Source organism: Lynx canadensis, chromosome C1 (genome assembly GCF_007474595.2).
Source record: "Lynx canadensis isolate LIC74 chromosome C1, mLynCan4.pri.v2, whole genome shotgun sequence".
Lineage (NCBI taxonomy): Eukaryota > Metazoa > Chordata > Mammalia > Carnivora > Felidae > Lynx > Lynx canadensis.
The window spans coordinates 215,290,352-215,315,623 of NC_044310.1; the positions used below are offsets into that span (position 1 = coordinate 215,290,352).

At 52.6% G+C, this 25,272-nt stretch overlaps 1 long non-coding RNA gene across 2 annotated transcripts; it reads left to right on the forward strand.

The window, feature by feature from the left end:
- The first annotated feature begins 1,333 nt into the window (after window positions 1–1,333).
- Window positions 1,334–7,199, forward strand: LOC115522181. Of its 2 annotated transcripts, none has more exons than XR_004344054.1 (4): window positions 1,334–1,584; window positions 2,102–2,277; window positions 2,624–3,085; window positions 7,097–7,199. It is a non-coding gene; the product is annotated as an uncharacterized LOC115522181 (long non-coding RNA). The 2 variants fall into 2 exon arrangements; XR_004344055.1 differs by having other exon boundaries at window positions 2,102–2,171.
- Window positions 7,200–25,272: the final 18,073 nt, after the last annotated feature.

Here is a 25,272-nt window from a genome sequence, read left to right on the forward strand (position 1 = left end):
TAATCCTCTATTGAGAGCTGATAATGAGGTTGGGATTTTTTTTTTTCTTTAGATGGATAAAAGGAGCATTGCTGCTTCTTCTTTTTCTTCTTCTTCTTTTTCTTCTTCTTCTTCTTCTTCTTCTTCTTCTTCTTCTTTGTCATCGTCTTCTCCTTGTTCTTCTTTTTTTTTCTGGCCTGTAGAGTCTATGTCAGCTATTTTTTTGCCCATTAAAACGTGTCACAGTTTTACCACATTGGCTTTCACATTTCCCAAGATGATTAACAGTTGACCTTTCTTTGCTTAAAAAAAAAAAAAAAGGAGGGAGCTTCTCCCTCCTTCAATTGAATGTGTCCTGAAGATAAGCCCGACTCAAAGTTCTGCTTCTTTCTTTCCTCTCACGTGTTTGTTTTCTTTCTCAGCTGAAGTCTCGGCCCGGCTGTCGATCGGAGGTGGTCACGATTAGAAACCAAAGCGACCGCTGCTGTTTGCTTTAGCTGGGACAGTAATGCGTCCTCCACCTCAGTGGCAGCTGCAGAGGAAGCTTTAGCCTGCCGAGGAGAAGTAGTAGAACAGGACTAGTGGGGAAGGGGGTGGGGGGCCAGAGCCTCTGGAATCTTTTCTTGTGCTTCAGGGAAAGGCCACCAAGCCCTCTGTAGTCTCTCCCTCCTGAGGGCCCAGACCTGAATGCCTTTTTATCGGAGTCATCTGGCCCCGCCCTGGCCACTGGCCGCAGGTGGCCGCCGAGCATCAGAAATGTGGCTGCTCGTGACCCAGGCGTTCTCTAAAATATAAACCTGTTGCCAGGTTGCAAAGACTTAGTACAAAACACATGTCAGCAATGATATTTTTGAGTGGATTGACACCCGACACACCACGGCCTCGGCTTCGGCTTTTTGTTGATTATCTGACCCGCGGACCCCCGAAAGCAGACCTCCCAGATTACAGCAAAAGACGTAGATCTCTTAAGACTTCCCGGGAAGCAGACGGGGTCAGGGCCAAGTGCTTTTGGGAAGAGCCGTGGCAGAGTTCCACCGGGGATCAGAAAAGAGGTGAGCAAAAGAAAAGGGTCCTGAATAAAGTCTCTCGTCAGAGAAACAGGTCTGCTTTTGTCAATATGGCATTTCAGGAATGTGTGCCCACAGGACCCCTTGCTCATCCCTTTTAAATGTCGGTTTAACAGCAACGACCCTGTCAAGCGAGTACTGTTCCAGAGGCCCAGCCGAGCAAGTGTGTAAGGTTGTGAATAGCTGTCCAGGACCCAGGAACACCCCCACGGAAAAGTGGGGCAAAGCTTGGGACCCACAGTCCGAAGATAAGAACTCTGTGTAACCGATGAGTCATTGTCAGAGCATGTTGAGGACTCAAGGCTGGGGACTGTGACAGCCTTTTCATCTCGCAAACATGGCCCAGCTGCAGTGACAGACCCTCCAGTGACATCCCACTGCCTGGCTTGAGCTCCCACAGGAGGAGCTCCCACACTTCCCCTTAAGCATCCTAAAACCAAGGAAAGGAGCCCTTCGGCGACAAAGAACGAAGAGGAACTTTGCACTAAAAATCACTTGGTTGGCTCAACGTCTTTCTCAACAACAGCCAGTAGGTCGGGTAAGTAGAGATTACCATCTCTGTGTCTCGGAATGAGTCTTTAGACTGAACCTCTGTGAACTTGCGTGCCAGAGGCTTGAAGGATGGGGCCATTTTGATCTTCAACGCAGAACGGGGAGGGTGGGCAGCATCACCACTGAGGAGGAGGGGTGGAGATTTAAGCCTGGGTGAGGAAGGGTGATTTATAAGCCTCAGGAAAGAAGATCTGCGGACACTTCAAATATCCCCAGAGAGGACACGATGGCCTAATGTCCTTTCTTTCCCAGGCGAAGAGAGAGTTGGGCACTCTTGGGTAAAGGAATGGAAAAGCAGTCTGTTGAAATTCCTTCTTCATTCCCTGATGTTTACTTGTATTTCGAAAAACAAACAAACAAACAACACTAAAAACACTTGGTCTGGTTTTATGTTTCATAAATATAATTGTAAAAATAGGGCGAACAAAAGATCATACTTCAGAGGATCTATACTTGTGCCTTTCTTACGCCTATACGCATATACATTTTTTAAATTTCTCTAGTTGACTTGTACTTCCCGATGATCTGAACAGAACTGAAAGATGAAAGGCCAGGTGGCCATCTGATCACCAGGTACGCTTCTCTCTGACAAGCTCACGGTTCCCTCCCGTCTGATTTATTATGCTCCTTGGCTTTGCGGCAACATTTCACAAACTCATCGATACAGAAATTCCCGAGAGTGAGCGTCTTAATTACATAGGCTCTTCTTGGGGGGTGAACAAAACAACAAATGTGTTTCTCCCCACGTGGGTTGAAATGCCCCGTGTGATGTCCAACTTTACCACAACACTGTGGGGTGGGGTGGGGGGGGCAGGGGCGGCTGGCTTTACCTCGCGCTGCCGCCGTCTCCCAAAATGTGTTGGTGCCTTCACGTTGTCTAACAGCCGGGCCCCTTATGGCCTTACAGCTCACAGCCTTCTTTTCCTCAACAAGAGTCCCCACATAGCAGTTCTGTGGATGATCCAGCGATCTCATGGGCCCTGAGCCCCAGGGTTCTAACTTCCTTCCTCTTTATGTCATTTCAGCACTCATGTTCATGGCCAAACCAGGGAACTGGTGATGGGTTGACCCACACCAGCTCCGGGGTCTTGCTCACTTCCCATAGAAGATACCAACCATGGGGTAGCCTCATCTTATCAGCAATCCGAGGGGACCACGGTGCAGTCAACAGCAAGATGGTGGAGTCCTGGCTGTCCCTGTGTCAGGTTGACCTCCTAAGAGCTTCCAGGGGAGATGGCTTTGAAATCCTTGAATGAGTTCATGCTCTTTTCTTGAAATACACTGAATTCTGGCAACTTCCTAGAGTGCAGTGTCCCTGCCTTATGCTGGTTTCCCTTGTGGCCCCATGGGCCCCTTGCACGGATTTGAGTATCCTGGGTGTTGAGTTCATTGTTGCATCTTGGCTCGACATCCTAGACCAGGAGCCAAGGAGAAAGGTCTTTGGATACTTCTTGCTGAGTCCTGTTTCTCATCCCCGGTACACAAAGGTGAGGGTGAGGGGTGGGACACTGAAAACTAAGCAGACTGCTCATTGGTGTCACTTTTGTACTGTTTTTCATCTTTCTGGGGACAAAAGTGTCTGTTCCAAAGGGACAGAATGGGAAATTTGACTAAAAGTTTTAAAATTCAAACCCAGGGATGCCTGGGTGGCTCAGTCAGTTAAGCGGCCGACTTTGAATTTTTTTTTTTTTTTTACCGTTTATTTATTTTTGAGACAGAGAGAGACAGAGCATGAACAGGGGAGGGGCAGAGAGAGAGGGAGACACAGAATCGGAAACAGGCTCCAGGCTCCGGGCTGTCAGCACAGAGCCCGACGCGGGGCTCGAACTCACGGACCGCGAGATCGTGACCTGGCTGAAGTCGGACGCTCAACCGACTGCGCCACCCAGGCGCCCCTAAGCGGCCGACTTTGGATTTCGGCTCAGGTCATGATCTCACGGTTCGTGAGTGTGAGCCCTGCATGGGTCTCTGCACTGACAGCACGGAGCCTGCTTGGGATTCTCTCTCTTCCTCTCTTTCTGCCCCTCCCCTGATCGCCCGAGTGTGTGCTCTGTCTCTCTCAAAATAAATAAATAAACCAAAAACAGGTAGAGAGATACTGGCTGTTGGATGGTTCTAGAACAGAGTCTGAGAAGGGACTAAGAATAGGGAGGGAGAGGGGCTGTCTGGCATGGACTCCTCGTGGCCACTTTCCTTCAGGCTTTTCCTGGACCTCCACACACAGAGGGACTCACAGGCCGAAAGATCACCAGACTCCCCTCCTCAAATCCCCGCTTTCTGCTGGAGCCCCCGGCTCGGCTCTCAGCACTCTCCACCCCACCATTCACTACCTTGTCTCCCGACTCATTTTCTTCAGAGCACTTATCACGAATCACAAGCCATGATTGTCTTGCTTTCCTGCTTCTTTTCTACTCCAAGCCTCAGGGGTCTGCCTTCTTTATTCTTTATTTAATCCTCGTGTCCAGTACAGTGCCTGGCTTAACTCCAAAACGACTCGTTGAATACATGCAACTTGCATAGGAGACATGGCACGAGGGGCTAGGACTTGGACACTGAAGAGGTCGGATCAGTTCAAGTGCTCAGTAAGCATGGTGTTATCATCAAAGACAGGGCAGTAGGGGGGCTGGAGGGAGCTTCGGTAGCATTGCGGCGAATTCCGTGTAGACATGGAACTCTAATGTCTCTGCTAATGTAGTGAGTGGACAGCCACCAGAAAGAGCCCAGGAGGAGACAGAGGACAAGAATGGAGAGAAGACAGTCAGGACTGAGAAAAAGGGAGAGCAGGTGTATCCCATACAAAAGAAGACATGGAAACCCCAAGGGGGTAGATGAACCCCAAGAGAGCTGCAAGGGAAGGAGGCAAAGACCAAGGTCAGGAGGAGGAAGTGCATCGCCCTGGTGTCAGGACCTGGAATAAGCCCCGCCCCTCCGGTTCCTTGGCAACTTAAGCCCAGCAGAGCCTCTGCATGGCTTCCGAACGGCAGTGACCTCTACCCCCAGCTTTCCCGCCCCCGAACCTTTACCAATGACTCAAGAGCTACCAGGAGCTTGTAAGGCACTTCGTCCAGTGTTCTTATCTTGTAGTTGAGAAACTCTGAGAGGGACGTGTTACCCAGTTAGTGGCAGAGGTGGGCCGACAGTCTGACCTCCTGTTCGAAGCGGTTATGGGTTTAGGGGCAGGGGTAGGGGCAGGTCAGCCACCTGACTCCTGGACTGCTCAGGACGGTCTCGTTTTCACGTCTCCCAATTTCTCAGACTTTGACTTAAATCAACCATACTCTGACTATCCCAAATATCCATCTAATGTCTGTGAGATTCCTCCTCAGGCTTCCCAGCAATCCACGGGGAGAGAAAATAGCAGAAACAGAATGACAATTATTTTTTGAGGGCAATTATTTCAATACTGGAACCATGTTTTGAGGGATCCACTGAGCTAAGGGAGGACCCTACGCTGGCCCATAAACTATGATTAAACAGGACCTTGTCTGCATGATTGACACTGGGTCCAACTCTGACAGTGAGCCAACATCCAGGAGTGCTAGTTAACTTGATTTTAACAAACCCCAGAGACTGGGCTTCCGGTATTGGCTACTTGAAGGAGTCCACTAATGCGAAATGCCTCCGGCTACGGAGATCTAAAAATGTGAGATAAAATATGACACAGTTTATTTCAGATACGTAATGGAGTTAACAAGAAAGAGAGGCCCTCGGATGCTAGAAACAAAGAGGGAACCCAAATCAGATCAATCTAGTGTGATTCGAGGCTGCGGTCACTGAGGGGTTTGTAGGGAGTTAATTGGCCCAGAAATACACTGAGACGGCTTTTGTTCTCTGTTCGCACCTGGTGAGGACAGAAGATGAGGTCTTCGTAGAAGTTAGAACTCAGCCCTCTGCCGAAAGTGGAGATTCTTGAAACTCAGCCCTCTTAACGAAGAGAATTTAAAATAACTCCACGCACCAACCAACGTGTCCCTGTCCAGGGCTCTGAAAAGCAGGGGGGGTGGGGTGGGTGGGGAGAAGTCTGAGTTGATATTATTTATGTAGTGTAGCAATCCTTAGTTGAACTTGCAACATATAAACTGATCCTGCGTTGATAATACCACCGGAAGCAATGCAAGACCCTGACATAATAGAATCATCTGAAAAAAAATCCCACAAAAAATGAGTATGTCAAAGCTACGAAAGCATTTTTAAAGAAGGAACAGAAAATCTTACCCAGAGGGGCACCTGGGTGGCTCAGTTGGTTGAGCATCCGACTTTGGCTCGGGTCATGATCTCACTGCTCGTGGGTTTGAGCCCCGTGTCGGGCTCTGTGCTGACAGCTCGGAGGCCGGAGCCTGCTTCGGATTCTGTGTCTCCCTCTCTCTCTGCCTCTCTGCTGCTCACCTTCTGTCTCTCTCTCAAAAATAAATAAAACATTAAAAAATTAAAAAAAACTTTTATGAAGAATAATACGCAATGAAAAGACAACAAGCAGATTGGAAAAAGCAACGCTAGAACCATGAAGGGTAGTCTGAATTGAGGATAGAACGAAGAATGATTCAGTGAAGCTCTTGCTCCTAATGTGTGACTTAACCTCCCTTTTATCTTTTAGTTTCATTACAACTGTTATTTAAAAATTACCCAGGGGTGTCTGGCTGGCTCAGTCAGTAGAGCGTGTGACTCCTGACCTTGGGGGCATGAGTTCAAGACCACATTGGACATAGAGATTACCACCACCAACAAAAATAATAATAAATAAACTAATTAACTAAACCCCCTTTAAAAAACTATCCAATCATTCAGCATTGTACTGGGTTGAATAATGTCCCCCCAGAATTCATGTCTACCCAGAACCTCAGAATGTGACCTTCTTTGGAAATAAAATCTTCACGAAGGTAATTAGCTAAGATGGGGGTCCCAAGACGGATGAGAAGAGAGCCAGTGGGGAGAACGTGGGACTCTTGATCTCGGGGTTGTGAGTTCAAACCCCACGCTGGGTGTAGAGCCTACTCTATTAATTAAAAAATTAATACAAATAAGTCAGTAATCACAATAAACGTGCACAAGGATACCCAAATAGTTAGACGCCGTATTAGCTCAGATTAGGGAAAATAAATTCTACAGCGGGCTGTTTGCTCCTTTCTGTCATTCAGAGGAACTTCTCAAGTACAGTCTGCTCATGAACTACTGTTTTGAGGAGAGAGCGCCCCAGCGAGAATCAGATCTGAGTTTGCTACAGCGGCTTTGCAGCTCAGAGCAGTGGACGAAGAATTGTGTGGGAGGTCGGGAACCGGCTCCAGTATTTTCTAGGGTGGTAACCATGGGGAAACACCTGAGCTTCTCATTTGTAGAACTGAGGGGGATTCTTGCCTTGACCTCATCACTTGGTACGGTGACCCTTGCAGAAGGACATAGTGGGAGAGAACGTAGTTAAGTTCCGTACAAAAACGCGAGTTACGAGGTCTAGACTGCAATCTGGCTCTCCGCTGCTTCACTTTCCGCTCTTTGCGTTACAGATGCACAGGAGTGTGCAAGCACAAGACTCTAGTTGGCTCGTCCTGGGTCATTCATTCAGCATTTACGAACCCACCCACAGAACACGCTGAACCCAGGCGGCAGGACGAGGAGGTAAGTACGCCAAGGCCCCGACCACGGCTCACGGAGGCCACTCGTCGGCAGAGCCATCCTGCCGCGTTGGGACCCTTCTTCCTTCACAAAGCCCTGCCACGTCGAAGTGTTCCGGGCTCCGCAAAACATCATCGAAGACTTGGGAAACTTGATGGCTTATTTACCCACAAGTGTGAGCCTCCGTGCATCCCACATTCCCTTAGACCTTCTTTTTCCCTTTAACTGGCTGAGTTCCTCTGGGAGTTGGTTCATCACCACGAGCCTGTTCCACAGCTCCTGCACACGGCCCCAGCCAGCCCGCACCTCTGCACGGACTCTCCAGGCTTTATGGCTGCATCCACGGGCACCATCCGCCGGTGCTGGGCCCCCGCAGTGGGACCCTTTCTATGGCTGGGGTGGCCTTTCTAGAAGGAACTGGGGGAGGGAGGGCAAGTCTCACAGAGTGCAGGTACTGAGTTAGGGCAGCTAAGCTCAAAGCTCAGCTCCTTGCTCCTTCTGATTCAGGTCTTCTTCATCTGCAGAATTTGCTGGAACCACCACTGAAAAAAACCCTCACGTAAGGGACTGATGGTCTGGGAACCCTCTAGTTATAAAATATGAAGGGAAAAAAAAACCTTAGCAATTTCAGCTTCAAGAAAGGTCACTCTTATGAGATCAGGCTACATTCCTGCAGAGTTGAAATGAGTCATCGTAAGTGCCCTTCAAGTGCCAGCTAGGAGGGTAATGAACTTGCAACTTACCAATATTGCTGAAACACACACACACACACACACACACACGCACACAGACGTACCCAAGCACACAAGCACGCAAGCACACATGCACATGCAAGCACTCGCACAGACATGCACACACACACACACACACACACACGAGCTTTCTTTTTCATTGCTTTTCATTATGTTTGCAGCTTGTTCAGAAACCCCCACCTCTTACCAGATTTTAAAGGAAAATCCACCTTTCAGGAAACTCAAGGTTTGAGCTTTCTATTTCTTTAAAAACAAACAGATTTAAACCTGTTCGTTACGAGGCATGATCTTTAACGGAGATTTTAAATTTTCTCACAGGAATGGAAGCCATATAAGCCCCTCTGCCTCGTATACGGGTGCACATGTGAGAGCTGAGCCAAGGGTTGGATCCCCCTCCCGGGCTCCTGTAGACATCGGAAACCAAATTTTCCCATTTTAGAGTTAAATTTTAAAATCAATACTGGTGGGTCAGAGGAGACACATAATGGCCTTGAGGGATAAGCCGGGAAGAAATCACTGCCTCCAAAGAGGGACTAACATTTCCGAAGGATGTGTCCGGGAGAGCGCCTCGCTTCGGTCACGCGAGAGCTCCCTAAACCACACCCCAGGGAGTTCACTGGTCTGGCTGAGAGGTGTTTCCAAACCCAGTTGACAGCTGTGGTCCTTCTTACAAACCAGTCCATTGGCATCAAGGTTTCGATCAATTCTGGGTCCTTAAAGAGACGATGTTCCAGAGCCTATAGGGCTAAAGATCAGAACACTGACTCCAGCTCCTCTACCGCAGGGGGCCCAGTCCTGGCTACCAGCAGGTTCTCCAAGCACATGCTGTGTCCCTTGGAGCATGGGAGGATGCTGACAAGGCCCGAGTTTCTTTCTGCTAGTCACCTTCACAGACAAGCCCGGGATCTCACCTCTTATCCAGAGTTGGGGATTAGAACACGTGTGATTTCAGCCCTTGGCCTTGGCCACTGTGCGCCATGGTGCGGACTGAATCCTGTCGCCCCAAGTTCATATGTGGAAACCCTAAGCCCCACGTGATGGTATTGGGGATGGAACCTTCAGGAGGTAATTAGGTTCAGATGAAGTCACGAGGGTGGAGCCTTCATGACAGGGATTAGTGCCCTTCTAAGAAGAGACACCAGATGGGGGCCTGGGCGGCTCAGTCAGTTGAGCGGCTCGAGTTCGAGACCCACGTTGGCCTCTGGGCTGGCAGAGAGGAGTCTGCTTTGGATTCTGTGCGTGCGTGTGTGTGTGTGTGTGTGTGTGTGTGTGTGTGTCTCTCCCAAAAATAAATAAAAAAATATATAACATTTAAAAATTATAATAACAAAAAAAGAGACACCAGAAAGCTGGTAATCTCTCTCTTCACTATGTGGGGACACATCTGTAAGCCAGGAAGAGGGCTCTCCCCAGAATTCAACCTTGCTGGTACCCTGATCTACGACTTCCAGCTTCCAGAACTGTGAGGAATCGATTTCTGTTGCTTAACCCCCCCCCCCCCCCCCCCGGTCTGTGGCATTTTACTCTGGCAGCCCAGCTGGCCAGACAGACTGTGATGTCACTAGGGTCCCGGTATGCGGGAGCTTGAGTCAGAGGGGTGTGGCCTCACACAAGACCCTGTCCACAGCCCGGTGGCTGAATCCTTTCTCATGCCTGTGTCCTTCACACGGACCGTGGAGCTTTGCTTCAGTGGGCCCTTTCCCCCACAGCCACTTGCTCTGGTCTCTGCCTCTGCAGAGTCGCTGTTCTGATCGGCCCTTCCGGTCTATTGTGAGACCACTGCCTGGTTCTACGCACTCTGACACCTGCACAGACGTCACCTTGGGTGCCCAAGGCGGCCACGGAACCTTTACTGACAGATCACCTGATAACCCTACACTTGCCTAGTGACCCAGACAGAACGAAAGGGAAGCAGATTGCCCACGGAGAGGACATACACATGACGAGAGAGGGGGAGGCTAGCCAGGTACAGCCATGGACCGGCAGTTTCTTCTGGCGAGCAACTCCAACAGCACCTCCTTCGGGGAGCCCTCCAGGATACCTGACCTAACAATGCCATCCTCTGAGCTCGGCTCTCCCCTCTGTCCATTCTCAGAGGCTGCGCCTACGACATTGTCTTGTAATTTCTTTGGTTTTCAGTCTCTAGCCTCTTCCGAGATGCCAGGACATGGGTGTCTGTGCCCACGTTCATCCTTTTATCTCAAATACCAAGAGCGGAGTCTGAAATATAGTGGGTGCTCTTCCCATTTAATTGAGTGGAATGGGGCATCCCAGCCCCGTGAGAATCTTCCTTTCCTTCCTTTAGGTTCTCTTCCCTCCCGTTCCCCCAACGACACTTTCTTCTAACCGGTTGTGATGCCCCCTCCTCCCGGGAGGAGCTCAGAGAGGGGCATTCAATTCATTATCATTTCTCCCAGCTTCATGAAACCAATGGGCCTGGATACGACACCCAGTTGTCTTCCCCCCCCCCCGGGGGAAGATGCTCCCAAGGTCACCTCGGGGCTCCGATTCTTAGCTTCCTTAAGTTTCCCTGGGTAAGGGAGGTGTTCGCCATTCGGATTGAATTTCTGAAGCTGACTGCTCAAAAGTGTCACTTTCGGCGTCCCGGGATGATTAGATAACCACATGCTCACGTTAACCACTGTCCTCTAGGAAAAATCCTTGTAAAGCGTTATTAAAAATCTGTTCCTTGATGAGTCGCCTCTTGCTTTGTCTCGCCCCTTGTCATAATTGTTTACCGCACCCCAAATGTTGGCGGGAGGCACAGGCGGGCGCCATCCTGCGACCTTACTACTTACGCGCGTCTTGGCCACGCGCTTGGCCACAGCCACGGCTCCGCGGTTTCTCCGAGCATGCGCAGAGCAGGCGGAAGCGATACACCGAAATTCATCGGCCCAGATTCCGGCGGATTCGGCCCTCGGGGAATCGCGTGCAGCTCTCCTCTGCCACGCTCGGCAAAGGGTTGCACGAGCCCGGCTCAAAAATGTTTTCAAGTGCAAGGTGTACGCTTTCAGGACAAAAGTAGGCCACCCACCCCGTGCCGCCGACCCTGTCAAGATCTTCCGCAGTGTAATCGATGCGTAAGTCACGATAATGAAAATAAACCCAAGCCTTGTCCACAAAGCACCGCCGGGCATGGGGTGCGAACTTCTTTAAGGGGTTGTATTCGTTTCCTGTTGCCGCTGTTAACAAATCACCAAGGCTATAGTGGCTTAACGTAATGCAAGTCTATTATTTTACGGTTCGTGCGTCAGAAGTCCTCAGCGGGCTGGAATCAAGGTGCTGGCGGCGCTGGGGTCCTCCCTGGAGGCTCCGGGGGCCGGCGGAGCCTCTTTCCTTACCTTTTCCAGCACGGGGGGTCACCTGCCTTCTTTGATCATGACCCCTTCCCCCATCTTCAGTGCCAACCCGCTGCCCCTCTCTGTGTCCGTCGTCCGGGGTCCTCTTGTCCCGGTGCCCCTGTTCCGCCTCCCTCTTCCACTTGTAAGGCCCCTCGTGGGTACGTCGGGTCGCTTGGATGGTCTAAGCAAGACAGCCTCCCATGTCAGAACTGTTGATTAGTAACTTTAGTTCCACCCTTTCCCACCTACCCTAGCATAGTCACAGGCTCCCGGGACTAGGGCAGGGACATCTTTGGGGGCCACTATTCTGGCGGCCAGCAGTGGCCTGCAGCCAGGTGGCGGGCGCTGGTGTGGCACCATGGGTGAAGAAGGTGCCAGATCCACATTCTGGGGTCACCACTTGCTCCCTTGTACGGTCTTGGGCAAATGACGGTGCCTCTCCCTCCGTGCTCATTTGGGTTCCCAGGCTTGTGGGTGCAGGGAGCTTGATTTGGAAGTGATCCCAGGAGGCACCGTGAGGGAGCGGGGACATTTGTCAGGGAGGCGAGCTGGAGGGCGTGCACTATGAGAGGGTCGTGACTGTGAGAAGACTGGGAAGACGACGGTCCCGATGACAGGCAAGGATGCCCGTGATTCCTCGAGGCTGACCCTCAAAGCTTGGAGGCCCGGCTGAGCCTGCTCTCATGGCCAGGGGGATCCCCGAGACGGGAGGCACAGGGAGCCGTCCCCTATCGGCAGGTGGCTCCTGATGGGCCAGGGGGAGCCGGTGGGACGCCAGCAGCAACTGTCACCTCCTCTGAGCCTCAGTTTCCTCAGCTGTCCATGGAGGACGACCATGACCGCACCTCCATCCAGGTGGGTGTGAGGGGTAAACAGGACAAGGGGTGAAAATTCGTGTGGTGTCTAGAGCCCACAGATGTGAGGCTGGCTACTCACTGCTTCCCTGGCCGTGCGGCCCAAGAGCGGGCACTTTATCTTTTGCTCTGCCTCGGTTTCCTCACTGTGACCCGAGGGAGTGAGTTCATCACGGCACAGGTGTCGGTGGGCATTAGGCACATTCGCGAGGCTAAGGGGATAAAGCAGACGCTTTCCAAGCCTTTCGGAGCCTGCCCAGAAAGAGTGCGATCCCACGGGTGACAGGACGCTGCAGCCGAGTGCTGAGCGCCCCACGTCACGAGGGCACGCGACGAGGCCTGAGCGGTCAGCCGGGTCAGGAGGGCAAGGCTGCTGGAGGGAGGGAGGGAGGGATGGGCACTGAGGCAGGAAGGAAAGAGAGCTCTCTGGGCAGCAGTGTGCGTGCGCGCATGTCCCCAGCCTCGCCAGGGAGGGAACGCGCCTGTTGCAAGGCCCGTGGGGCGCCCTCCAGGAGGAAACCATCGCTCTGCTGTCTGCACCCCAGGAGCTTAGGGAACCCCGCCGTGCAGCCCCAGTGGTCCCTGCATCCGGCCCTCCTGATGGGAAGTTCACTTCCCCTCCCCACCCCAGAGGCATGCCTCCTCTTGGTGGATTCGCTCCACGACCCACACTGGTGGCAGGAGGAGACAATGCGCCTTCTTGGCCCTGGGCACACCTCTGGCAGCGGCCCCCTAGCAGCTCCGCGAGAGACGGGCACAGAAGCCACAATCTCCCTGTGATGGTCGGTGTTGTGGGTGGAATGTGGGGGGGCCCAAGTGCACCCCAGAGCTATTGATGCTGCTGGGAAAGCCAGGGATGGGGAAGACCCGGGGGCTGGCCCTGAGCCACTGATGGCCCTCCCGTGATTCTGAACTTCACCTGAGTGCACCGAAATGGAGTCAAATGCCTACTCTTGGCCCCGCCGTGAGCTGAGTATGAAGGTTGCAAGGACAAGAGAGATTCCAGGCTGGAGGAGGAGGGAGGCACAGACGAGACCCTCTGCGAGATGTGGCCAGGGCCCCAATGGGGCATGAACAGTGCTCGGGTCACCCTGAGGGGCTGTGCTGAGGGTCTGTCTACATAAAGGGTTCCTTCAGGGACAAACACTGTCCACGCATCGGCCTGGCCCCCTCAGCACTGGAGCTGATTCCTGGACCCAGGTAGATGTTGAAGAAATTCGTATTACATATTGCACTTGAAAAAAATTTTTTTAATATTTATTTATTTTTGAAAGGGAGACAGATTGTGAGTGGGGGGAGGGGCAGAGAGCGAGGGAGACACAGAATCCGAAGCAGGCTCCAGGCTCTGAGCCGTCAGCACAGAGCTGGACACGGGGCTCGAGCTCACGGACGGTGAGATCATGAGCCAAAGTCAGACGCTTAACCACCTGAGCCTCCCAGGTGCCCTGACACTTACCCAGGACGGTTAAAAATGACCAAGTGGTAGAGAACATGTATCGTTGCGTGTGAATTTTGATTTCTAGGTTCGAAGTCCCGTCAGACTTATTGGAATGCAGATTCTGCAGGCTGGGCTCAAAACAAGTCAACTTTGGATTGGAGCCGTCGATGGTCGGCTGTAGTAAAGTAATGATAGAGAATAGTTAAAACTGGCTTGTTAGGTCATAAATATTTTACTTGCCAGGCTCAGCAAGCTACGGGTAGACACTTGCCCTAATAAGTAAGTATTGATTACACTCTAGTCTGGAATCAGGACACATAACTGATGGGTTAAAGATTTGAGGAATCCTGCGCTACACACGAAGACAGAAATTACCCTGGTAGCACCATTAGGGGGTACTTTCTCATTGCGTCTCAAAACTTAAGCGTAAGCAGGGTTACGGCCTAAGCTAAAAACAAAGGTGATAGGCTGGCCAGCCGAGCTGGAGAGCTGACTTGATGGGTCTTCGTGTGGGTGCAGGGGTGGGGAATCATAGCGTGGGAGGGTTCCTTGGGCAATCCACTCCAGTGTCGCCCTACGGTGCGCATCGTTCTCTGACACCCAACTTACGATCACGCATTTGCGAACACGTCCGCTCTTGGCGTGTTCGGTTCTGTCCGGAGCAGCTCTGAGCACACACACGAGTCAGGATCCCGCCATTCAGTCTAGGCGGCTTGATACATCTCCCTCTCCCTTCAGATGGCCGTCCCACAGGGGAAGTCGTTGCTGGGAGTTCCACAGTGAAAATCGTCCTGTTGGCCCTGCACGGGATGGCGGTCTACAGAACCCGTGGCAAACGGTTACGTGGTGGGTCGGGATGACAATATTGGTGTGGGTTTCATGAGAATGGAGTTTTGAGCAGGAAACCTGGTGTGGGGTCAACATAGCGCCATGACTGTCTGGGCTTTACCAACCTGCCAGACCCACGGGTTGGGAGGAATCTCTTGGTGCCGATGGCCGCGACACACACGGGGAACGACACGGACCTGAGTTTGGCCCGGGAGCATCTATCTGTGGCCTCCTTGGTAATCTGGAGCCCGTGCCTCAACCAGGTTCTTACCCTGTTTTTGCTCTCTTTACATTAGCAGCACCAGGAGCCGTAAGGAAGCTTTCTCTTAAGGACCCTTGACCTTTCTGAAGGGCCGTGCAGCTTCACCTCGGTGACCACAGGTGACCGAGACGGTGAGAGGTGGGGATGCCAGTTTTGTCGTAACGGGGGCCCCTGGTCAAGGCGATTCTCTAGACAGAACTCAGGAAAAACCACTCTATTCAAGAACCAAGTTCAGACTAACAGGAGATCCCATCCCGATTGGGGCGGACCCTAATTGCAGCGACAAGTGTCCTTATACGGGAAGAGACGGGGAGGAGACACACAGACGAGAAGGCCAGGTGACATCAGGGGCAGAGACTGAAGGGATCCGTTTACAAGTGCAGGAACGCATGGGTTCCTGGAATCTTCCAGAAGCTCAGAGAGAGAGGAGTGGGGCAGATTCTCCTGCAGACCTTCCAGAAGGAACCAACCTTGACGACACCTTGATTTCAGAGCTCCGACCTCTATTGCTGTAGGAGAATAAACACCTGTGGTTGCAAGCACCCCCGTTTGTGGTAATTTGTTACGGCGGCCAAAGGAAAGCTAATACACCTCCCGAGACCAGCGTTTACTGCCCACGGACACCCAGCACTCTCTTTAATCTTGCAGTCATTTTGAGGCTGGGGTGTAATTATACGGGCGCTCCAGGGAAACCTGAGATTTAAATAAATCTGGGGCTCACCTAATGCTGACCTTTGGGAGGCATTGCCCTTGATAGCAAAAGATTAAGGGTGCCTGGGAGGACCTGGGGTGCCAACAGGCAGAGGCTGTTACAGAGACTGAAAACTGAGAAGGTGGTCGAACGAGATCCCTGAGAACCAACTCCGGAAAGCCAGAGGGCATTTTACACGGGCAGGTTCACCGTCACCAGCTCTCCTAATAACCAGCTGCTTGTCGCATGTTGCAGCAGTTGAGGGTGGGGTTGGGGGGCTGCCATGCGGAGCTTTGCTGTTCAGTAAATAGACTCTGAGATCTCAGCGGCGTAAGACAGGTTCCTGTCTGGCTCACGTCGCAGGTGCTGCTGGTTGGGCGGCTGGACTCTTGTGGAAGAGGTGACTCGGTTTTCCAGGCTGTTCCCATCAGCCCCTCCGTGATCCTGGAATCCCTGTTTTCAGTCTCGGAGAGGGGAGTGAAGGTTTCGGAGAAGGGACATCCTCCCGGGACCACCCCCTTTTCACTCAGGTTCCTGGACAGCATCAGTGCCGTGGCCCCACCCCAATCCGAGTGCACTGAGTGTGCAGGGGCACGGAGCCGTGGCCTCAGTGGCACCGGAAGGAGCCAGGAGGGGGTGTGCAGTAGGGAGCAGGCACGAGATGTCAGCTGCTTCTGAGACGTTGCCGTGCCCACAGCTACGCAACCAGCGGCTACGCGACGTCTGGTCAATTATCACAAGGTTCTGTAAACGACACGGGACCTCTCGGACCCCGGGAAGGTCGTGGCTCCAGATGGGGTGTCCTAGAAATGTGACAGGTTGAGCTGCAGGCCATGCATCGTGTCTCCCGGACAACATGGGCGACACCAGCGACCGGCTGGCGTGGCGCTACCCTTCTGGCCACCGTGGGTGGGCAGACGCCGTGACATTATTCGCTTCACGCAGACGCGCGTGTCTTTCGGGTTCTCTCCTGGCGCGATTGCGCACCGTCCTCTGTTGTTCACCATCCACACCGGCTCCCTCGGCCACGAGTGGGAGAGCAGCATATCAGGCGTCACTGAGGTGGGAACAGTGGCTTTATTCCTTGCTGCTCACGGTGTGTCCACAGACGAGCAGCACCAACACCACCAGGAAGCTTGCTGAAGCGCCAAGGTTTGGGTCCCGCCCAGATCTAACAAGTGAGATCGTATTTTTCTCCTTAAAATTTTGAAGTGTATTTATTTTTTGGGAGAGAGAGAGAGAGAGCACGCGCACAAGTGGCGGAGGGGCAGAGAGAGAAGGAGAGAGGAAAATCCCAACCAAGCAGCCTCCACACCCTCAGCGCAGGGCCCAACACGGGGGCTCGAGCTCATGAACTGCGAGATCGTGACCTGAGCCGAGATCAAGAGTCTGACGCTTAACCGACCGCGCCACCCAGGCGCCCCACGTGAGATTGTGTTTTAACAAGTTCCCCGGGTGAGTTCTGTGCACGCCGCAGGGTGGGAAGCAGTGAGCTATAAAATGTGTTAATTCCAGACCAACAAGAACGGTAGATAAATATCTAACTTGAATGGCGCGGATCAAATGTTACAGGGGTCCCAAGCAGACAAGAGTTAAGTTGAAATCTTTAGGCTAAGATCATTAGCAAGATCGAGCTACAAAAGCCTACGTGCACGGTGGAGAAGAACCACTCAGAAACCCAAGGGTCGGCGTCCTTTTTACGGCTCTTGAGTCCCTGGCTGAATGATCATGTGAGTTAGGAGAGTATAGTGGGTTCATGTATGGTGGTGGGGGAGGGGGGGTACTTAAACACTTTTTTAAACTTTATTTATTTATTCTGAGAGAGACAGAGCAAGAGCAAACAGGGGGAGGGACAGAGAGGTGGAATCCCAAGCAGGCTCCACGCCAGGCTCGGGGCTCAGAGCTCACGAACTGTGAGCTCATGAGCTGAGCCGAAACCTGGAGCCCGCCACTCGACCGCCTGAGCCACCCAGGCGCCCCTCAAACACTTTCATTCGGCCAATAGCCTGAAGTTAGGACAAGAGCCCTGAGTTTACTGTGACGCTAATCGGTTGCAGTAAAGAACAGCACCATGGCATCCGTCCTGTTCCTGATGGTGTGAAAACCTGAGGCCTGAGAAATGAAGGAAGAAATGTTAGAAATTCTTGGTCAACCGATCGGGCTGGTTCTTCTCTCCCAGACCTGCTCTACCCTCGCGTTTTACCAAAGGACACCTCAAATGGGGTTTTAGCACTTGGGAGCCGAGCTGTGGCAATTGAGGCGGATAACAGAAGCTCATTAACAACTTAATGAAATATACTCGGGACATCATTTTCCGTGACTGTTCAAATGCAGCGGTCAAAGAATAGCACTTTTCTATAAACTGATATAATCTATCATTTTCATCAAGCTGCATGGAACTGTGTTAATAAGGATCCTTGAGGATGATACCAATTACTTGTTCGATAATGAGCTTTACAGGTTTTTTTTTTTTCCCATTAAAAATTTTTAATGGGCGCCTGGGTGGCTCAGTCGGTTGAGCGTCCGACTTCGGCTCAGGTCACGATCTCCCGGTTCGTGAGTTCGAGCCCCGCGCTGGGCTCTGTGCTGACAGCTCGGAGCCTGGAGCCTGCTTCCGATTCTGTGTCCCACTCTCTTGCTGCCCCTCCCCTGCTCACATCTCTCTCTCTCTCAAATATAAATATTCTCTGCCCCTCCCCTGCTCGCACTCTGTCTCTCTCTCTCAAATATAAACATTTAAAAAATTACAAAATTTTTTTTAAGACACTGGGGCACCTGGGTGACTCAGTTGGTGGGGCTTCCAACGTGATTTCGGCTCCAGTCGTGATCTCGCGGTTCGTGAGATCGAGCCCCGAGTCTACTTCTGCACTGACAGCACAGGAGACTGCCTGAGATTCTCTATCGCTCTCTCTCTGCTGCTCCCCTGTGTGCTCTCTCTCTCTCTCTCTCTTTCGGTCTCTCTCTGGCAAAAATAAATAAGCATTTAAAACAATTTTGAAGACGCTGTGCTGCCGACTTTGGCAATGAAAGTGGCCCCGAGTGAAGGCATATGGGTAGGCACCAGAAGCTGGACGAGGCAAGGGACGGATTCTCCCCTAGACCCTCCAGAAAGAACGCAGCCTTTCCCGACACCTTGATTTTAGGACTTGTGATTTGAGAACTGTAAGATAATACATTTGCGTTGTTTTAAGCCACTGAGTCTGGGGTAACTTGTTATAGTGGCAACAGGAAACTCATACACAGGGGGGAGACAGACAATCAATACATAATTGAGCATAAGTTCATTTTACGTCCGTGGGAATAAAATACAAAGTATGTCACGGGTAAGAGTGACGCAGGGAAGGGCAGAGAGAGTAGGAAGGGGGTTTTTTTCAAGGTTTTTTTTTTTTTTTTTTTTTTTTTTATTTTTGGGACAGAGAGAGACAGAGCATGAACGGGGGAGGGGCAGAGAGAGAGGGAGACACGGAATCGGAAGCAGGCTCCAGGCTCCGAGCCGTCAGCCCAGAGCCCGACGCGGGGCTCGAACCCACGGACCGCGAGATCGTGACCTGGCTGAAGTCGGACGCTTAACCGACTGCGCCACCCAGGCGCCCCGGAAGGGGGTTTTAATGAAAACGGGAAGGTGTGGGCGGAAAGACGGGAAGTTGGGGAGAGATACGGCCAGGAAGCTGCCCCGGGGGAAGGTGTTCTAGGGAAAGGGAGCCGCCAGTATGAAGGCCATAGAGGAGGGGTCCTCTGCTTAGGCACTACGGGTGTTCTGGGCCAGACTGTCCTCTGTTGTGGGCTGTGCCCCACCTTCTTAGTTGTGACAAGCAAAGGTAGTCTCAGGACACTACCATTGTTTTCTGGAAGCCGTGGAGAGCCACGGCTCCAGAGGTAGGTCAGTAGCGTAGCTCAGGCACGAGCCTGCTGGGGCGCGGGCGTGACAACAGGCCAAGGTTGGGCAGTTACTTTGGAGTGCGTGGCTTTGACGCTTCGACATTCAGGGAACAGCAGCAATGGCATCATGGGGAACTTACTAGAAAAGCGGACCCCAGATGGGTGGGGGTGGGGTGGGGGAGGCACTGGTTTGGGGTGCTCTCATGCCATGTCTCTGAGCTGCGACGGTGCGGACCCTGCCTTCATTTCAAGCTCATTGACTTCACAGCTATTCTGGAACACTCTCCCTGTGCCAGGTCCCGGTTCCAGGCTGTGAAGGGCTGCCCCACGGTAGGGGGGCTGGTTCCGAAGTCAGACTGCCCGAAGGTTTCCAAGCCTGTGACAAACATAGTCCCTATCCCTCGACGTTTATTATGAGGCACAGACCGGATGTCTACCCCGTGCATTCAGCCCAGCGCTCGGCGCCCCGTAAGTGCTCCGTGATTGTTCTTGTGACTGTCTGTCTGTCTACTCATCTGTTTGTCTGCCTGTGTCGTGAAGGTCCACATCAGCACCGGCAGGATGAACCCATCTACCTCATGGCCTTTCAGAGAGGATTACATGACGTGAGTCTGTCAAGTGCGTAATTCATAGCTCAGCATAAAACAAACGCTCCGTGAATGGTCCCAAGTAATACTATCTTAATCATTTCTTTTCAGAAAATGAGCGCTGGTAAAGGGCTTCACCGTTAATGGCGTTCTCAGCTGCTTACTTGGAATTACCCTCGAGGTGTGCCTCACCCTCCTGGCCAGAATGTCCTGACCTCCCCGGTGGTAATTGTTAAACCAGGAGCCGAGACGTTAGTCCTTCTGTCCCCCCAGCCGGGGCCAACCGAGGTGGGTCTCGATCTGCCTGTGATCTGTTGGCACGGGGTGGTTGATGGTTTCCCTCACACGGCAGCTCTGGTGGGGAGCCCTACGTGTTTCGTACAATGAAGGGGTGGGGTGGTGTCTGAGGCACCTTATCAGCTGAGAGGTTTTAGCCACAAGTAGCCGAAACCCCAAGTAAAGGGCATGTCATTTGCTGCAAGTCCTGAGGTCAGGTGGTGCCGGGGTTGGGTATGTCAGCAGCGCCACAGTGTCATCTGAGACCCTTCATACTTCCCTCCTGCTGTCCTCAGTGGGTGAGTGGGCTCTCAACATGGTGTCAAGGTGGCTGCAGCCACTCCAGCCATCACATCTTCATTCACTGAAATTCAGAAGCAGCAAAGGAGAGCTGTATGATCCAACGTTAAAACATAAGGAAGATCTTCCAAAGCCCATCCATTTATTCCTCTCCGGGAAACCCTTCCCTTGGGTCTCAGGACCCTTCCCTAAACAAATCCCGGGCCAGGAGAATTGATTAATTTTGTGGCTCAGACCAATCTTCCCTTAAGCTGAGTGTAGAGTCACTTTCCCTGAGCACATAGTCGCCAGGCAGAGGGCACCCCCAAGTAAAAGTGGGGTTCTGCCTGCAAGAAAGGTGGACAGAGGCACGGATTCGTGTGTGAGTAACCCACGGTGTCTGCCTCAGAGGACTTCGCCTCATTCCGACTCTCCAGCCCCTCATTCCGTCATCCCAGTGACTTGCTCAGACGGAAGCAAGCAGAGCAGAATTGAGGCCCGGAGTGAATTTCCGGGGGAGGTGGCCATTATTCAAAACTTCTGCAAGAAACCCCTCACTCTGTGGTAGCAAACGGATTCCAAGGCAGATTTCCCAGCACTTTGAGCTTCGGGGGTGGGGGGGTCCACACCGGGAGAGAGAACCAGCGTGAGGTGAGAAGGGGATTCTGAGGCCCCTCAGGATCAGCCCCTCAGATCAGCCCCCGCCCCCCGGGTGTCTGAGTAGGAGTAGACACTGGGGAGCCATGTCACCAAGTATCTGATGGCCATTGAGAATGGGGCGCCACAACGGGGGTCAGCAGGACGGGGGCCAGCCGCTGCGGCCGCCATGCTGAGCCCAGCTTCCAGAAGGACACTTCCGCAAGCAGTCGGGGGCGGGGGTGGGGGGGGGACGGGGTGGAAGTGAAGGAGAAAACAGAGCAGTTAGCACAGTCGTATCAGCTCGCCTCCCAAGGAAATCTCAGAAAGGGCAAGAGAGGGAGATCGAGGGGGGGGGACTGGGCGTCTTCTGATGACACGCACTGAGACAGAGTGCCATGCTTTTACTCCCAGGCTGGAGTGGCATGGAAAACGTGAACTTAAATTCATGACTTTCCGTTTGGTCAAACTGAGGGACGTTTCACACCGGAGTTCAGCGTCAACGTGATACCTTCCCCTTGCTTCACCCCCTAGAATGTCAGCCATCTGAGGACAAGAATCACGTTCCAAGTCTTCCCGGCACACCCACCTGGGGGAGCGTCCCCAGCATAACAGGTGTCACGATTATTTGCAGACATTATTATTATTATTTTTTTTGCTGTTTATTTATCTTTGAGCGGGGGAGGGGCGGCGAGAGATGGGGGCGGGGACAGAGGATCCGAAGCAGGCCCTGTGCTGACAGCAGACAGCCTCACACGGGGCTCGAACTCACCATCGTGACCTGAACTCAGGTCGGACGCTTAACCGACTGAGCCACCCAGGCGCCCCTGCAGATATTACTTTTAACAGCATTTTTTTTTTTTTTACGTGATGGACGCGGCATCCGAGCGCACTGCAAATGACACAGCAATGCGAAAGTTCATCTGCAGAATAGCGGCCTCCGAAGTATATTTACGAAAGGAGCCGGTGCGGTTGTCATTACTTACCATGATGACTTTTAAATAATGCATTGAAATCGTTTTAGCTTTCGTGAGACACGGGCAGCTGAAATTAATTGCACGGGGAGTTAGTGTTTAAGGAGGGAACAGTCGTGCGTGGCCATTAGAAGCAGAAGCCTGAAAGTGACAGAGGTACGGAGGCTCATTTTCCCCAAGAGTTACTTAATGGACTCTTTCACTAAAGGTTCTACATCCCAGAATCTCGCGAGGAGAGACGCTTTCCTCCTGGAAGTCGGCTTTGGATGTTCTCATCAGTGAAGACACAGAGGGGACACGGGGTGGGGGGCAGGGGGTTGAACTCGTCCCTAACAGCAAGGGGAACAGGATGTCCCTGCAACCCAGAGCCGGCCCAGCAGAGAAGGGGCCACAGTCCAGGCGTGCTGTGCTGACCTGCAGGCTTCTGGACCTGCCCTGTGCCCTGTGCTCTCCTCTCTTTCGTCACTTTATCTCTGTAAACACCGCGAGGCATGGGTGGGGCCGGGGTCTTCAGCCTCTTACCGTTGCTGAGGGACCCCGGTAGAGAGCTGGCTGTCAAGATTGCACCCCAAAGCAGGAGCACTGGTACCCCACGTCCACCCTTCCGGGGGTGTCAGTGCCGCTGTGTGGAGTGGGGAGGCATTGCCCCGGACACAAACAGTCTCCTGAAGGAAATACCGGAAAGAAAACTCTTCAGGAATGGAACGTGGTACCAGAGGGTTTGGATTTTCCTGGACCTTGGATCCTGCTAAGGAGGGAAGGCGAGGCTCTGGGCTTCTGTTCTGGCGTGTCGATGGTGGCGGGCGTGAGTTCTGGACACAGTGCAGATAGGATCTCCCCTGGCAGGAGGGTGCAGGGGTGCTGGAGGGTGCAAGGAGGGTACTGGAGGGTGCAGGAGTACAGGAGGGTGCAGAGGTGCAGGAGCGTGCAGGGGCTCAGGAGGGTGCAGGGGTGAAGAAGGGTGCAGGGAGGGTACTCGGTGCAGGGGTGCTGGAGGGTGCCGGGATGCTGGAGGGTGCAAGGAGGGTACTTGAGGGCGCAGGGGCTCAGGAGGGTGCAGGGGTGCTGGAGGGTGCAGGGTGCAGGAGCAAGGGCTCAGGAGGGTGCAGGAGGATGCAGGGGTGCAGGAGGGTGCAGGGGTGCTGGAAGGTGCAGGGGTGCAGGAGCGTGCAGGGGCTCAGGAGAGTGCTGGAGGGTGCAGGAGCAAGGGCTCAGGAGGGTGCGGGAGGATGCAGGGGTGCAGGAGGGTGCAGGGGTGCTGGAGGGTGCAGGATGGTGCAGAAGTGCAGGAGGGTGCAGGGGTGCAGGAGGGTGCAGGGGCTCAGGAGGGTACAGAAGGGGGCGGTTTGTGGTGACTTTCCTGGAAAAGATCAAATGAACAACACTGCCCAGGTACCAAGTCTCACCTGGTACCGTTGGATGAAGGCTGGCCCCTCAAAATAAGGGCTGAGGTTTTGTCTTCTTTCGGTTTCTAGTATTTTTACTCATCTGGAGAGCACTGATCCCTAAATAGGTTTTCAAGAATTTTTCGGGTGTCAGGACTTAAAAATGGCATCTGTGCCCTTTCTTTTTTAAAAGTTTAATGTCTGTTTATTTTTGAGAGAGAGAGGCAGCACAAGTGGGGGAGGGATAGACAGAGAGGGGGACGCAGAATCGGAAGCAGGCTCCAGGCTCTGAGTTGTCAGCACACAGCCCAACGCGGGGCTCGAACTCACACACTTCGAGGTCATGACCTGAGCCGAAGTTGGAGGCTTAACCCGACTGAGCCACCCAGGCGCCCCGCATCTGTGGCCTTTCTGATGTTATCTGGCTCCTAAACATTAGCTTCTATAGCAACAGGGACGATAAAATCAAGCCTCGCTCATCTTTTAAGAAAAACCCCTAGGCTCATACCTGTTTCCACCCTGTGTACAAGTTTCAACCTCCTTCTGCAAAGTCACAGCAGTGATTCATCTCATGACCGTGATCTTGAAGAACGATATTCACAGTTTGTCTGTTTTCACCTTAATTCAGACATTTCACGGGAAATAATTATTTTGTATAACGTATGTAAGTTTATATGCATCTAACGTACGTAGGTTTAAAATTTACCACGAAAACTAACCGAGAATGCAGTCATGCAGCCGACAATTAGGGAGTACTCACTCCCTGCTCAAGGTGGTTTTCCGCACTGGCTGTCATGGGTCCAGGCCTTACCCTGTCGGGGGGCTCATAGCCTGGTGAGATGGGCCATGGGAGCAGCGGACCCAGTGGTCCACACAGCTCCGTCTGGCCCCTCACCCAGCCTCGCAGAGCTCTGGAAGGGGAGACCACACGCCCGGGATGGTCCACAGACACTTCCTGGACTCCACTCTTGCCTGGGCCTGGGGTGCAGGCTAGGTTCCAGAGCGTAAGGGCACCAAGAAGTGTGGGTGAAAGGCAGATTGCAGCGAGCTGACTTAAATGCTTGTGGTCGGGTGGAATTACGGTGCTTTCCACGTGTTGCTAGCGACCCGTGATCAAAGCTGGGGCTGCTGACTGAGCACTGGAGCCGAGTTATGATTGTGTTTATTCCTCCCCGGCACGCACTATGACCCCATTTTACAGATGGGGAGATCGAGGCTCAAGAGGCTAAGAAATGGAGAGGAAAATGATGGAGGCCCTAAGCGCTGGAGTTGAAATTTGAAACTGGATCCTTTTGCCTCCTGAGCTAAGACCCAAGGGGCCCTTGCTTTTGTGGCCTGGTATCTGCTGAGCGCCCTCACGAGTGTGGCTGCGTTGACCCTGTCAGAATGCTGCGGAGTCAGCCCCAATCGCTTTTTCTTCAGAAAGTGGGCCTTTTTGGGGGGGGGGGTGGCGCTTGGGTGGCCCAGTGGGTTGAGCGTCCGACTCGGCTCAGGTCCTGATCTCACAGTTTGTGAGTTCGAGCCCTACGTCGGGCTCTGTGTCAGATTCTGTGTCTCCTCTTTCTCTGCCCGTCCCCCGCCCGTGCTCTGTCTCTCAAGAATAAATACATGTTAAAAAAAAAAAAAAAGAAAGAAAGCGGGCCTTTCCCCAACAACAGGTACAAAACACGATTGTTTCACTGTACCTTCTACGGCAGAGGACTCAAAGTCCTGGATGTCTTCTGGGTTCAGCCCAGATCGGAGCAGAGGACGTCTAGGCGCTGAGCAGCTTTGTGACGATTCATGTTATATTAGCACGTAGCGACTTCCAATTTTACACAATCCCATGGTATTCTTGAAATGATTAACAATCATGACCTTGTTTTGTTTGTTTAGGTAGGCTCTA